This window comes from Mandrillus leucophaeus, unplaced genomic scaffold (assembly GCF_000951045.1).
Source record: "Mandrillus leucophaeus isolate KB7577 unplaced genomic scaffold, Mleu.le_1.0 Scaffold931, whole genome shotgun sequence".
NCBI lineage: Eukaryota > Metazoa > Chordata > Mammalia > Primates > Cercopithecidae > Mandrillus > Mandrillus leucophaeus.
In genome coordinates this window covers 590,127-604,419 of record NW_012110153.1, presented here as the reverse complement: position 1 = coordinate 604,419, position 14,293 = coordinate 590,127, and the positions used below count along the sequence as shown (strand labels likewise).

At 39.3% G+C, this 14,293-nt stretch overlaps 1 pseudogene; it reads left to right on the top strand.

The window, feature by feature from the left end:
- Positions 1–1,368: 1,368 nt before the first annotated feature.
- LOC105532119 lies at positions 1,369–12,161 on the top strand (annotated as a pseudogene).
- The last annotated feature ends 2,132 nt before the right edge of the window (positions 12,162–14,293 follow it).

Below are 14,293 nucleotides of genomic sequence, written 5' to 3'. Positions count from 1 at the left end.
TTAGCCTGGCATAGTGGTGGGCACCTGTAATCTTAGCTACTTGGGAAGTAGAGACAGGAGAATGGCTTGAACCTGGGAGGCAGAGGTTGCAGTGAGCTGAGATCATGCCATTGCACTCCAGCCTGGGCAACAGAGCAAGACTCCATCTCAAAAAAATAATAATAATAATAATAATTACTCTTTAAGGATGATATGAGACCAGATAAATGAGTGAGTAAATGTAAAGTGTCTGGCCCAAAGTAGATGTACAATAAGTATCCCCGTAAGGGAGCCCCAGCCTTTCTACTGTACAGATCTGAGGCCCTTTTTCAGGCTTAGATTAACTCCCAGTGTTCCTTTGCTGTGGGCACCAGTGCCTCAGCCACTTTCTTTCTTTGTATCTCATGTTAGATGCCACTGTCTTAGGCTCTTGTGGACCTCTTTAATTTTCTTTCATGGACATATTAGTTAAAGTACAAGTTTTACCCACACTCTATTCTAAGTAAAATGTCCTTGCCCAAAGCCGATGCCGCCTACATAGCCACATTTTCTACCATATGATTCTGCCTGTCCTCCTTCCCCCTGCCACAGCCAAATTTTTGTGGTAGGGTAGGGAGAAAGACTTGTTCTAAGGATGTAAGCTGGCCTGTATGGGCTGGCTTGAAAAAATTAGCTGGCCCAATCAGATCAATCAGATTTTCTCTTTCTTAAATGTAAAATATGAAACAGAAAATGACAACAACAACAAAAACAAACAGTGAATTATTACAGCTAAAAGGTCATGAGGTACAGTTGAGGCTGAAGAAGTCATGATAGGCCATGTACAGAGAGATTTATTAATAATCATGAGTAATTAAAGGCAGTCAAGTAATAGTGGAATGGAAAGAAGCATGCATTAAAAACGTAGCCAAGTCACTATAACGAAGACCTTAAACTCCTGTTATAAGTCTCTAGGGCCACCTTAAAGCCCAAAATATCCCTTACTCCAATCTTGGTGTGGTCTATACCTGTTATTTTTTAATGAATGAATGAATGAATGAATGAATTATTCGAGCCAGGTCTGCTCTGCGGCCCAGGCTGGAGTGCAGTGGCACAGTCATAACGTACTGCAGCCTGGAAATTCTGAGCTCAAGTGATCCTCTGGCCTCGGCTTCCCAAGTAGCTGGAACTACAGGTGTGTACCATCACACCTGGCTTCTGTTATAGCTTTTATTCTTAGATTTCTGCACCATTCCTTCCATCCTATTAGTCCACTCATAGTCTTAGAATAAACTTCACTTCATTTTAGTTAGCTTAAATGGGTTTCTTGCAAACAATTTAGCCTGAATAGACCCTCTGCTCTTTCTTGCATTTCTCATGGATTATATAGAACATTTTACCCTGGATAAAATGACCAAATTAAATATGGATTTCACTTATATGAAAACTTGCATCAAGTAATAATGGATATTAGTTGCAAGCACAATTATGATGTTTCTCTCAATATTCTGCATGGAAACAGGGATAAAGGGAAGTGGAGAACTCTGATAGAATGCAGGATCGTTTGATGTAGGTTGAAGGGGCTACAGTGGCAATGAGAAATGAGCTCATCCAAATAATGTTGATGAGGGTGTGGGAGCGGGAGTGTGGTCTTGCAGAAATGATCAGGAAAGCTCAAGTCACTGCCTCTTCACTCTTCTAGCTACATCAATACAATATGTAGCTACCCTGCCTGGTTTGGCTGACCTCCAAATGAGTCAACGGGTTTTTAACTTGGTGCTTTTAGAATGCTCTGGTTGATCTCTAGAGCTTTCTACCTCACTTTTCTCTCATCTTATCATCTAGTCCCCACTACCTCTTCCCCTCTCATTTCCCTGCCTTGAACTGCCTATCTTGTCTGGTTGCTTACTCTTTAGCTCTGTTATATTTCTGCCCTCCCTGCCTCAGAAGCAAACCTATGCACCATAAAGCATTTTGCCTATCATAGCAACTTGTGGGAGTTAAAATTAAAACAATTGAATGGATGGAGATAGAGAGTAGAATGATGGCTACCACAGGCTGGGAAGGGTAGTGGGAATTTAGTGGGAGAAGTGGGGATGGTTAATGGGTACAAAAAAACATAGAAAGAATGAATAAGATCTAGAATTTGATAGCACAATATCAAATATATGGAGAACTGACCTAGTGTTCCTTGTTCTATCCTCTTTGAGCTCCCTGGGTGAGATTCTAAAGATAAGATAAGTGCGTTTCATTCCTCTACTGATTTGGTGTCTATTTTCACTCTGGAACTCCCCATCTTTCCACTTTCTCCACAAATTCTCTCAACTCACGCTAAATACATCTATAAATTATCTACTGCTGCAGAATAGAAATAAATGCAGCTACTTTGCTGGCACTGACTTGTGGCTTGGCTCTGACTCAACCTCTTGGGTGCAGGCAAGAGTAATAACTGAACAGTGGCATATCAGCCCGTGGAAAGAAATGGCCTGGACTGTGACTAATCTTGCCAGGACTGTGTCTTTCCCTTCAAGGCAGCCATTCCCTTCTGGCCCAGGGTGTGTCTAGAAATGTCATCTGGTAGCCAGGGCCTGGAATGGAGGCCTCAGGACTCTGCCCAGTGCCCTTTCCTACTGTGGCTGAGCTCATATCTAAGTTGCAAAACAAAGCCCTCTTTACTCTTTCCTCTCTTCTCTTTAAGCTGAGGGAAGGAGTCTCTCCTGGAGCTGTAAGCTGCCCTGCCTGGTGTTGTGGCCTAGACTGTCATTCAAGTTTATTTAGGATGCTAGTGCAGTTTATCCCATTGTGGTGGGGCTTGCCAGAATTCTGGTTCCAACCACTGGGATGGGTGATTCCCCTCTGGCTAGGGCTGGTATAAATGCTCCCTCTATGGGTGCCAGCTGAGTTGTGCCCAGTGTTGCTTTCTACTGTGAGAGGACAGCACTGAGTTCTAATGTAAGTCCCACAATCACTGCACTCTCCCTTTCCCAAGTACACATATTCTCTCTCCACACCATACTGTCACTGCCAGGAGATGAGAGAGATGTAGTGTCTACAACTGACGACTGCCTTTCTTACCCTCTTCTGGGCCTCTTTCAGTGATATGAAGCTAAAACCAGGTACTGTGATCACTCACCTGATGACTGATTCTTATGAAGGGACTTTTATTGTGTGGATAGTTGTTTAATTTGGTGTTTCTGTGGGGAGGACAATCAATGGAGGCTTCTGTTTAACCATCTTGCTCCTCCTCTTCCTCCTCCTTCTTTTCCTCCTCCTCCTCCTTCTCCTCCTCCGCCTCCTCCTCCTCCTTCTTCTTCTCTTTTGAGATGGAATTTCACTCTTGTTGCCCAGGCTGGAGTGCAGTGGCACGGTCTCAGCTCATAGCAACCTCCGACTCCCAGGTTCAAGCTTTTCTCTTGCCTCAGACTCCTGAGTAGCTGGGACTACAGGTACGTGTGACCATATCCAGCAAATTTTTGTATTTTTAGTAGAGACGGGGTTTCACCATGTTGGCCAGGCTGGTCTTGAACTCCTGACCTCAAGTGATCCACTTGCCTTGGCCTCCCAAAGTGCTGGAATTACAGGCATGAGCCACTGTGCCCAGCCGTTCTGCCTCCTTCTTACTGGGCTTGTGTTTATTGGGAGGTTTTATGATTTCTGATTCAGTCTTCTTACTAGTTATTGATATGTTAATATTTTCTATTCATGATTCAGTCTTGGTAGGTTGTGTGTTTCTATGAATTTATCTATTTCTAGTTTGTTCAATTTGTTGGTATACAACTGCTCATAGTATATTTTTAACTGTCATTTAAATTTCTTTGGAATCAGTTGTAATGTTCCATTTTTTTCATTTCTGATTTTAGTTATTTGAATCTTCTCTTTTTTTTTTAGTTAATATAGCTAAAAGTTTTTTCTTTCTTTCTTTTTTTTTTTTTTTTTTTTGGTACAGACAGAGTCTTGCTATGTTGTCCAGGCTGGTCTCAAACTCCTGGCCTCAAGCAATCTTGGCCTCCCAAAGTGCTGGGATTACAGGTGTGTGCCACCATGACTGGCCTAAGGATTTGTCAATTTTGTTGCTCTTGTTAAAACAACTTAGTTTCATTGATGCATTCTATTCTCTATTCCCTTTATCTCTGATTAACCTTTATTATTCCCTTCCTTCTGCTAGCTTTGTATTTAGATTGTTATTGTTTTCCTGGTTCCCTGAAGTATAAAGTAAGGTTGTTGATTTGAGATGTTTCTTTTTATAATGTATGTGTTTACACATATAAACTTGACACTTAGCTTTTGCTGCATCCCATAAGTTTTGATGTGTAATATTCTCATGTTCATTTGTCTCAAGGTATTTTCTAATTTCCCTCATGACATCCTTTCTGGCCCATTGACTGTACATGAATGTGTTATTATTTATTAAAATATATTTTAAGCCTTTTTTAAAAGAATGTGTTATTTAAATTCCACATATTTGTGGATTTTCCAGTTTTCATTCTTCTATTCATTTCTGGTTTTATTTCATTGTGATTGGAAGATATATTTTGCATAATTTCAATCTTTTTGAATTCGTTAAGATTTGTTTTGTGGTCTAACGTGAAGTCTTTCCTAGAGAAGGTCCCATGTTCATATTCTGTTCCTTTTGGGTGGACTGTTCTATATGTCTGTTAGGTCCAACAGGTCTACAGTTTTGTTCGGGTCCTTTATTTTCTTAATGTCTTTTTGTCTAGTTGCTCTATCCGTTCATTATTAAAAGTAAGGTATCAAAGTCTCCTATTACTATTACTATTTTGCTGTCTATTTTTCATATTTTTTGCTGTCTCTTTTCTTGTTTAATTCTGTCAAAGTTTATATATTTAGGAGCTCTGATGTTTGTTGCATGAATATTTATAATTTTTTTTGATGAATTGTCTCTTTTATTACTATATAATGTCCTTATAACAGTTTTTGACTTAAAGCGTATTTTGTCTGATATTAGTACAGTCATCCTGCTCTGTTTGGTTACCGTTTTTATGTAGTATCTTTTTCCATCCTTTCACTTTAAGTCTATGCATGTCCTTAGATCTAAGGTGAGTCTCCTATAGATAGCAAACAGGTGGATCCTGATTTTTTATCCATTCAGCCAACGTATGTATTTTGGGGAGTTTAATCCACTTACATTTAAAGTAATTACTGATAGAGAAGTACTTCTTATTGCCATTTTGTTGTTTTCTGTATGTTTTGTCCCTTTGCCCTCCTTTCTTCTCTTACTGCCTTCCTTCATGTTTCACTGTTTTTTTTTTCTTATAGTGACCTGCTTGATTTCCTTCTCATTTCCTTTTGTGTATATTCTATAAGTATTTTCTTTGTGATTACCATTGCAACTACATAAAATGTTTTAAAGTTATAACATTCTATTTCAAGCTGACAACAACTTAACAACAAAAACTTTACTCCTTTACAGCGTCACTCCCCTATTTTATATTATTGATGTCACAAATTACATTTTTAAAGATATGGGCTCTCACTCTGTCACCCTGGCTGGGAGTACAGGTGTGCATCACCATTCCTGGTTAATGCTTTTTAACTGAATTTGCTTCATAGAGATGGGGTCTCACTATGTTGCCCAGGCTGGTCTCAAGCTTCTGGCCTCAAGCAGTTCTCCAACTTTGACCTCCCAAAGTGCTGACATTACATGCATGAGCCGCCATGCCTGGCCATGTTTACTGTATGTCTTATTACGGGCTGAATTGTGGTTCCTCAACATTTATATGTTGAAAGCCTAACCCCCAGTACCTCAGATTATAACTGTATTTGCAATAGGGCCTTTGGGGTAAGTAAGTAAAAATGAGGCTATTAGGGTGGGCTCTGATCGAATCTGACTGATGTCCTTATTAGACTAAGACACACTGAGAGACACCAGGATGTGCATGCATAGAGAAAAGACCATGCGAGGATGTAACGGGAAGGAAGCCATCTGCAAGACAAGAAGAAAGGACTTAGGAGAAACTAAACCTGCTAACACCTTGATCTTGAACTTCTAGACTCTGTAAGTGTGAGGAAACACAATTCTGTTGTTTAAACCACCCTTTATGTTATATTTTGTTATGGCAGCCCTAGCATACTAATATGTGTCTTTTATATATATAGTATTTTATATATACATATATATTTATATGCCCTAGCATACTAATACATTATCTTTTTTGTTTCTCACTTCCTCCATTAGTGCTTCCTTTTGTGATTAATTGATTTTTTTGTTAGTGTACCATTTGAATCCCTCTTTGTTTCTTTTTCTGTGTATTTTCAGTTTTTTCCTTGGTGATTATCCTGGGGATTACAATTGCTGTCTTAACTTTGTAACACTCAACTTTGAATTAATACTTAGCTTCAATAGTACTAGAAAACTCTGACCCCTTACAGCTCTGTCTCTCTTTTATGTTGTTATTGTCACAAATTACACCTTTATACATTGTGTACCCATTAGCATAACTTTAAATTATTTTATATCTTTGTCCTTTAAATTCTACGGAATAAAATGGTTACAAACCAAATAAGCACTACTACTGGCTTTTTATACTTACCTATTATATTAGGTAGCTAGGGCTGTCATAACAAAGTATCACTGACTGAGTGGCTTAAACAATAAAAATTTATTTTCCAATAGTTATAGAGAATAGAAGTCCTGGATCTAGGTGTCGACCAGGTTAGTTCCTTTAGCAGTCTCTCTCCTTGGCTTGTAGATGGCCATCTTCTCCCTGTGTCTTTGCATAGTTTTTCTTCTGTTGGTATCTGTATTCTAATCTCTGCTTCCTATAAGGATACTAGTCATATGGGATTAAGTCCAACTTCAATGACCTTATTTTAACTTAATTACTTCTTAAATACTCTTTCTCCAAATATAGTCACATCCTGAAGCACTGGAAGCCAGGACTTTAATACATAAATTTTGGTGGACACAATTCAGCCAGTAACACTTGTGTATCTACCTTTACCATTGTTCTTTATTTCTTTGGCTATCCTTGAATTTCTTTCTGTTTTCCTTTTATTTCAGTCTGGAAGACTCTCTTTGGTTTTTTTTTTTTTTTTTTTTTGAGACAGAGTCTCGCTTTGTCGCCTGGGCTGGAGTGCAGTGGCCGGATCTCAGCTCACTGCAAGCTCCGCCTCCCGAGTTTACGCCATTCTCATGCCTCAGCTTCGCGAGTAGCTGGGACTACAGGCGTCCACCAACTCACCCGGCTAGTTTTTTGTATTTTTTAGTAGAGACGGGGTTTCACCGTGTTAGCCAGGCTGGTCTCGACCTCCTGACCTCCAGGTGATCCGCCCGCCTAGGCCTCCCAAAGTGCTGGGATTACAGGCTTGAGCCACCGCGCCCGGGTCTCTTTGGCATTTTTAAAAAATAAATCTTATTGTGTATTCAGGTTTAAAACATGTTATAGAATACATGTAGATAGTAAAATAGTTACTGTGGTGAAGCAAATTAACATATTTATCATCTCACATAGTTACTTCTTTTGTGACAAGAACAGCTAAACTCTACTTAGTTGACAAGAATCTTTAACACAATTTTATTAACTACAGTCCTAATGTGGTATGTTAAAACTCTAGACTTGTTCATCCTACATATCTGCTACTTTGTATCCCTTGACCTACATTTTCCTGTTTCTTCCCTATCCCTACCCATGGTAACCACTGTTTCATTCTCTCTGTACTATATATTTGACTTTTAAAAAATAGAGTGCACAATATAAATAAGATTATGCTATATTTTTCTTTCTTTATCTGGCTTATTTTACTTAGCATCATGTCCTCCAGGTCCATCCATTTTGTGGCAAATGGCAGTATCTCCTTTTTAAAGGCTGAATATATTTCATTATATATGTGGGTTTGTATAAATAAGTTCACACACATATCTATATACATATATACACATTTTCTTTATCCATTTGTCCATTGATGGACACTTATGTTGTATCCATATTGTGGCTATTGTGAATAATGCTTCAATGACTTGAGAGTGCAGATATCTTTACAAGATGGTGATTTCATCTCCTTTCAGTATATACCCAGAAGAAGGATTGGCTCTAGTGTTTGTTGTAGGGCATGTCTACTAGTGATAAATATAATCAGTTTTTGTTTATCTAGAAATGTCTTAGCTTTTCCTTCATTTTTCTTTCTGAAATGTACCCTTTAGTAGAAATATATTATTATAATTTCTACACAAAAACTAGGTTCCTTGCTTTTCTAAATGGTGAGTCAAGTTCATTTTCCATCTAGCCAATTGTGTTCAGCAAAGAAATATTAAACAGGGTGAAATTCAAAGTGGATCTTGTGGCACAGTGGATAAGGACAAGACAGTTGTGGTCAAATAAATCTGGAGTTGAGTTCCAGGTCTACCAGTTATTTAGGGTGTGACCCAGAATGGCTTCTTCCATTTTTCAAAAACAATAGACTTTACTTTTTAGAACAGTTTTAGGTTCACAGCAAAACTGAATGAAAAGTACAGGGAGATCCCACATACTCCTTCTCACACACATGCATAGCCTCCCTCACTATCAACGTTCCACACCAGAAGTGGTATATATATTTCAAATTGATGAACCAACCTTTACACACCATTATCACTCAAAGTCCATAGTTTAAATTTTCATTCTTGATTTTGTACATTCTATGGGCTTTGACAAATGTATACACTACTATAGCATCATACAGAATGAGTGTTGAGTTTTCTCAAATGATTTTTCTGCATCTATGGATATGATCATACAATTTTTTCTTTTTAGCCTATAGATGTGATGGATTACGTCAATTGATTTTCAAATGTTGAACTAGCCTTGCATACATGGAATAAATCACACATGGTCAAGGTGCATAATTTTTATTCATTATGGATATTTACTAATATTTTGATGGGGATTTTTTGCATCTACATTCATGAAATGTTGGCCTGTAGTTTTCTTTTCTTTCTTTTTTCTTTTTTTTTTGAGAGAAAGTCTAGCTCTTGTCCCCCAGGCTAGAGTGCAATGGCACGATCTCGGCTCACTGCAACCTCTGCCTCCCAGGTTCAAGCGATTCTGCTACCTCAGCCTCCTGAGTAGCTGGGATTACAGGCGCCTGCCACCACGCCTGGCTAAATCTTGTATTTTTTTTTTTTTTTTTTTTTGAGACAGAGTCTCGCTGTGTTGCCCAGGCTGGAGTGCAGTGGCCGGATCTCGGCTCACTGCAAGCTCCGCCTTCCAGGTTCACGCCATTCTCCTGCCTCCGCCTCCCAAGCAGCTGGGACTACAGGCGCCCGCCACCTCGCCCGGCTAGTTTTTTGTATTTTTTTAGTAATGGAGTTTTACCATGTTGGCCAGGCTGGTCTCGACCTCCTGACCTCCAGGTGATCCGCCCGCCTAGGCCTCCCAAAGTGCTGGGATTACAGGCTTGAGCCACCGCACCCAGCCGGTTTTCTTTTCTTGTAATATCTTCATATGGTTTTGGTTCTTCGGTAATGGTGGTCTCATAGAATAAATTAGGAAGTGTTCCCTCTGCTTCTACCTCCTGGAAGAGACTGTAGAGAGTTTATATAATTTCTTCCTTAAATGTTTGGTATAATTCACCAGTGACCCCTAGTGCCATCTGTTTGGGAAGGTTATTAATTATTGATTCAGTCCCCTCCACAGCCCCGATGGGCAGGCGGACTGCCCTGAGGCAAACTTCTGCGCTGCCCACAAGTGCACGCGAAAGAGCACGCAGTACAACCTGGCCTTCTTCAGGTTCCCGTGGGCCCCGGCCAGATGCCAGAAGTGGGTGGAGAATTGTAGGAGAGTAGACTTAGAAGATAAAACACCTGATCAGCTAAATAAACATTATCGATTATGTGCCAAAGATTTTGAGACCTCCATGATCTGCAGAACTAGTCCTTATAGGACAGTTCTTCGAGATAATGCAATACTAACAATATTTGACCTTACCAGTCATTTGAACAACCCACATAGTAGACACAGAAAACGAATAAAAGAACTGAGTGAAGACAAAATCAGGACACTGAAACAGAAAAAAAATTGATGAAACTTCTGAGCAGGAACAAAAACATAAAGAAACCAACAATAGCAATGCTCAGAACCCCAGTGAAGAAGAGGGTGAAGGGCAAGAATGAGGACATTTTACCTCTAACCCTTGAAAAGAAAGAAAACAAAGAATACCTAAAATCTCTATTTGAAATATTGATTCTGATGGGAAAGCAAAACATACCTCTGGATGGACATGAGGCTGACGTAATCCCAGAAGGTCTCTTTACTCCAGATAACTTTCAGGCATTGCTGGAGTGCCGAATAAATTCTGGTGAAGAGGTTCTGAGAAAGCTGTTTGAGACAACAGCAGTTAACACGTTGTTTTGTTCAAAAACACAGCAGAGGCAGATGCTAGAGATCTGTGAGAGCTGTATTCGAGAAGAAACTCACAGGGAAGTGAGAGACTCACACTTCTTTTCCATTATCAGTGATGATGTAGTGGACATAGCAGGGGAAGAGCACCTACCTGTGTTGGTGAGGTTTGTTGATGAATCTCATAACCTAAGAGAGGAATTTATAGGCTTCCTGCCTTATGAAACCGATACAGAAATTTTGGCTGTGAAGTTTCACACTATGATAACTGAGAAGTGGGGATTCAATATGGGGTATTGTCGTGGCCAGGCTTACATTGTGTCTAGCGGATTTTCTTCTTCTTTTTTCTTTTTCTTTTTTTTTTCTTTTTATTTTATTTTTTATTTTTATTTTTATTTTTTGAGACGGAGTCTCTCTCTGTCGCCCAGGCTGGAGTGCAGTGGCGCAATCTTGGCTCACTGCAAGCTCCGCCTTCCGGGTTCGCGCCATTCTCCTGACTGAGCCTCCCGAGTAGCTGGGACTATAGGCGCCCGCCACCGCGCCCAGCTAATTTTTTGTATTTTTAGTAGAGATAGGGTTTTGCCATGTTAACCAGGATGGTCTTGATCTCCTGACCTCGTGATCCGCCTGCCTCAGTCTCCCGAAGTGCTGGGATTACAGGCGTGAGCCACCTCGCCCCGCGGATTTTCTTCCAAAATGAAAGTTGTTGCCTCTAGACGTTTAGAGAAATATCCCCACGCTATCTACACACTCTGCTCTTCCTGTGCCTTAAATACGTGGTTGGCAAAATCAGTACCTGTTATGGGAGTATCTGTTGCATTAGGAACAATTGAGGAAGTTTGTTCTTTTTTCCATCGATCACCACAACTGCTTTTAGAACTTGACAACGTAATTTCTGTTCTTTTTCAGAACAGTAAAGAAAGGGGTAAAGAACTGAAGGAAATCTGCCATTCTCAGTGAGAAATATTAGATGGAAAACTGTATAGCTGGCCGAGCATTTGTACTCTGCAGCGCAGTAACAGATTTTAATTTCATTGTTACTATTGTTGTTCTTAAAAATGTCCTTTTATAAGAGCCTTTGGGAAAAATCTCCAGGGGCAAACCTCTGATGTCTTCTTTACAGGCGGTAGCTTGACTGCAGTACTGCATTCACTCAACGAAGTGATGGAAAATGTTGAAGTTTATAATGAATTTTGGTTTGAGGAAGCCACAAACTTGGCAACCAAACTTGATATTCAAATGAAACTCCCTGGGAAATTCCTCAGAGCTCACCAGGAATCTCAGCTAACCTCTGAGAGTTACTGTAAAGAAACCCTAAGTGTCCCAACAGTGGAGCACATTATTCAGGAACTTAAAGATATATTCTCAGAACAGCACCTCAAAGCTGTTAAATGCTTATCTCTGGTACCCTCAGTCATGGGACAACTGAAATTCAACACATCGGAGGAACACTATGCTGATGTGTAGAGAAGCGACTTACCCAATTCCGACACACTGTCAGCTGAGCTTCATTGTTGGAGAATCAAATGGAAACACAGGGGGAAAGATATAGAGCTTCCATCCACCATCCGTGAAGCCCTCCACCTTCCTGACATGAAGTTTTTTCCTAATGTGTATGCGTTGCTGAAGGTCCTGTGTATTCTTCCTGTGATGAAGGTTGAGAATGAGCAGTATGAAAATGGATGAAAGCTTCTTAAAGCATATTTGAGGATCATTTTGACAGACCAAAGGTTCAGTAACTTGGCTTTGCTTAACATAAATTTTGATATAAAACACGACCTGGATTTAATGGTGGACACATATATTAAACTCTACACAAGTAAGTCAGGGTTTCCCACAGATAATTCTGAAACCATGGAAAACACCTAAGAGACTTTTAAAAATAGGCTTTCTTATATTTGATATTTGGAAGAAAAGTCATACAGTGTATGTAGGTCACTTAATCACTAAATATCTTTGCCTATAGGGCTCCATTGAATACCTTAGCCATTGATAATCTACCTGTTTAAATGTCCCTGTTTGAACTCTCATACTTTGAAGACCTACCTGTTCTTCCAGAAGAGAACATTGAAAGTGCCACGCTTCCTTCTGTGTGATCTCTGTTGACAGCACTCTGGAATTGTTTTAGTTAAGTCATTTTAGACATAGCATTTATTGTCACTGTGGATCTCTACTTGTTGGGCATTATGAATTCTTTGAAGAAATATATTTTGAAGAGGTGTGGGAGGAAGGAATACATTTTATAAAATGTTTATAGTGAAGCCCACAATTGACGTTTGACTAATAGGAGTTTTAAGTATGCTAAAAATCTATATTGGACAGTTACAAGAAATTACTGGAGAAAAGCTTGTGAGCTCACCAAACAAGGATTTCAGTGTAGATTTTGTCTTTCTTGAACTTAAAGGAACAAATAACAAAGTTTGAATGGAAGAGCCTGCCGTTCTTCCACATCTCATTGTTGCTGCTTACATTCCTTTGTGGAGCCTACATCTTCCTAAGCTTTTTAGCAGGTATATGTTGAACACTTCTGTTTCATGGTTAAGAGAGAATCAGAGGCCATGGATACTGACAACTGATTTGTCTGTTTTTTTTTTTCTGTCTTTTTCCACGACTCTTATCTACTGCCTCATGTTGATTTATAGGAAAAACCTGGAAAACCTACAAAACTAAGTGTTGTGGTTTATCTAGAAAAATATGGAAAATATTGGTGTTATTTTTGGTGAGGAAAATCAATTTTGTATAGTTTATTTCAACCTAAATAAAATGTGAATTTTGCTTAAAAATTATTGATTCAATTTCTTTAATAGAGACAGGTCTAGTCAGATAGTTTATTTCTTCTCCTGTGAGTTTTTGCAGATTGTGTTGTACAAAGAATTAGTTCATTTCATCTAGGTTATCAAATTTGTGGGCATAAGCTGCTTATAATATTCCTTTTTTTTTTTTAACTCTCTCTAGACCTTTATAATACTACTACTAACTATAGTAGTATCTAATTTTACTAGGGCACAAAAACTCACAAATTCAACTTTTTCTTTCTTTTAACTTTAATTTTAAGTTCAGGAGTATATGTGCAGGTTTGTTATATAGGTAAATTTGTATCACGGGGGTTTGTTGTACAGATTATTTCATCATCCAGGTATTAAGCCTAGTGACCATTAGTTATTTTTCCTGATCTTCTCCCTCCTCCCATCCTTCACCCTCTGATAGGCCCCAGTGTCTATTATTCCCCTCTGTATCCATGTGTTCTCATAATTTAGTTCTCATTTATAAGTGAGAACACGTGGTATTTGGTTTTCTGTTCCTGCATTAGTTTGCTAAGGATAATGACCTCCAGCTCCATCCATGTTTTTGCAAAGGACATGATCTCATTCCTCTTTATGGCTGCATGGTATCCCATGGTGTATATGTACCACATTTTCTTAATCCAGTCTGCCATTGGTAGGCATTTAGGTTGATTCCATGTCTTTGGTCTTGTGAATGGTGCTGCAATGTACATACACATGCATGTGTCTTTATGATAGAATGATTTATATCCCTTTGGGTATATACCCAGTGATGGGATTGTTAGGTCAAATGGTAGTTCTGTCTTTAGGTCTTTGAGGAAAAACCACACTGTTTTCCACAATGGTTGAACTAATTTACACTCCCACCAATGGTGTATAAGCATTCCTTTATCTCTGCAACCTCACCAGAATCAGTTATTATTATTTTTTGACTTTTTAATAATATCCATGGGCTGGGCATTGTGGCTCATACCTGTAATCCTTTGGGAGCCTGAGGAAGGCAGATCACTTGAGATCAGGAGGTCAAGACCAGCCTGGTCAACATGGTGAAACCTCATCTCTACTAAAAATATAAAAATTGGCCAGGCGTGGTGGCTCATGCCTGTAATCTCAGCACTTTGGGAGGCCAAGGCGGGTGCATCACCTGAGGTCGGGAGTTCGAGACCAGCCTGACCAACATGGAGAAACCCCATCTCTACTAAAAATACAAAAAATTAG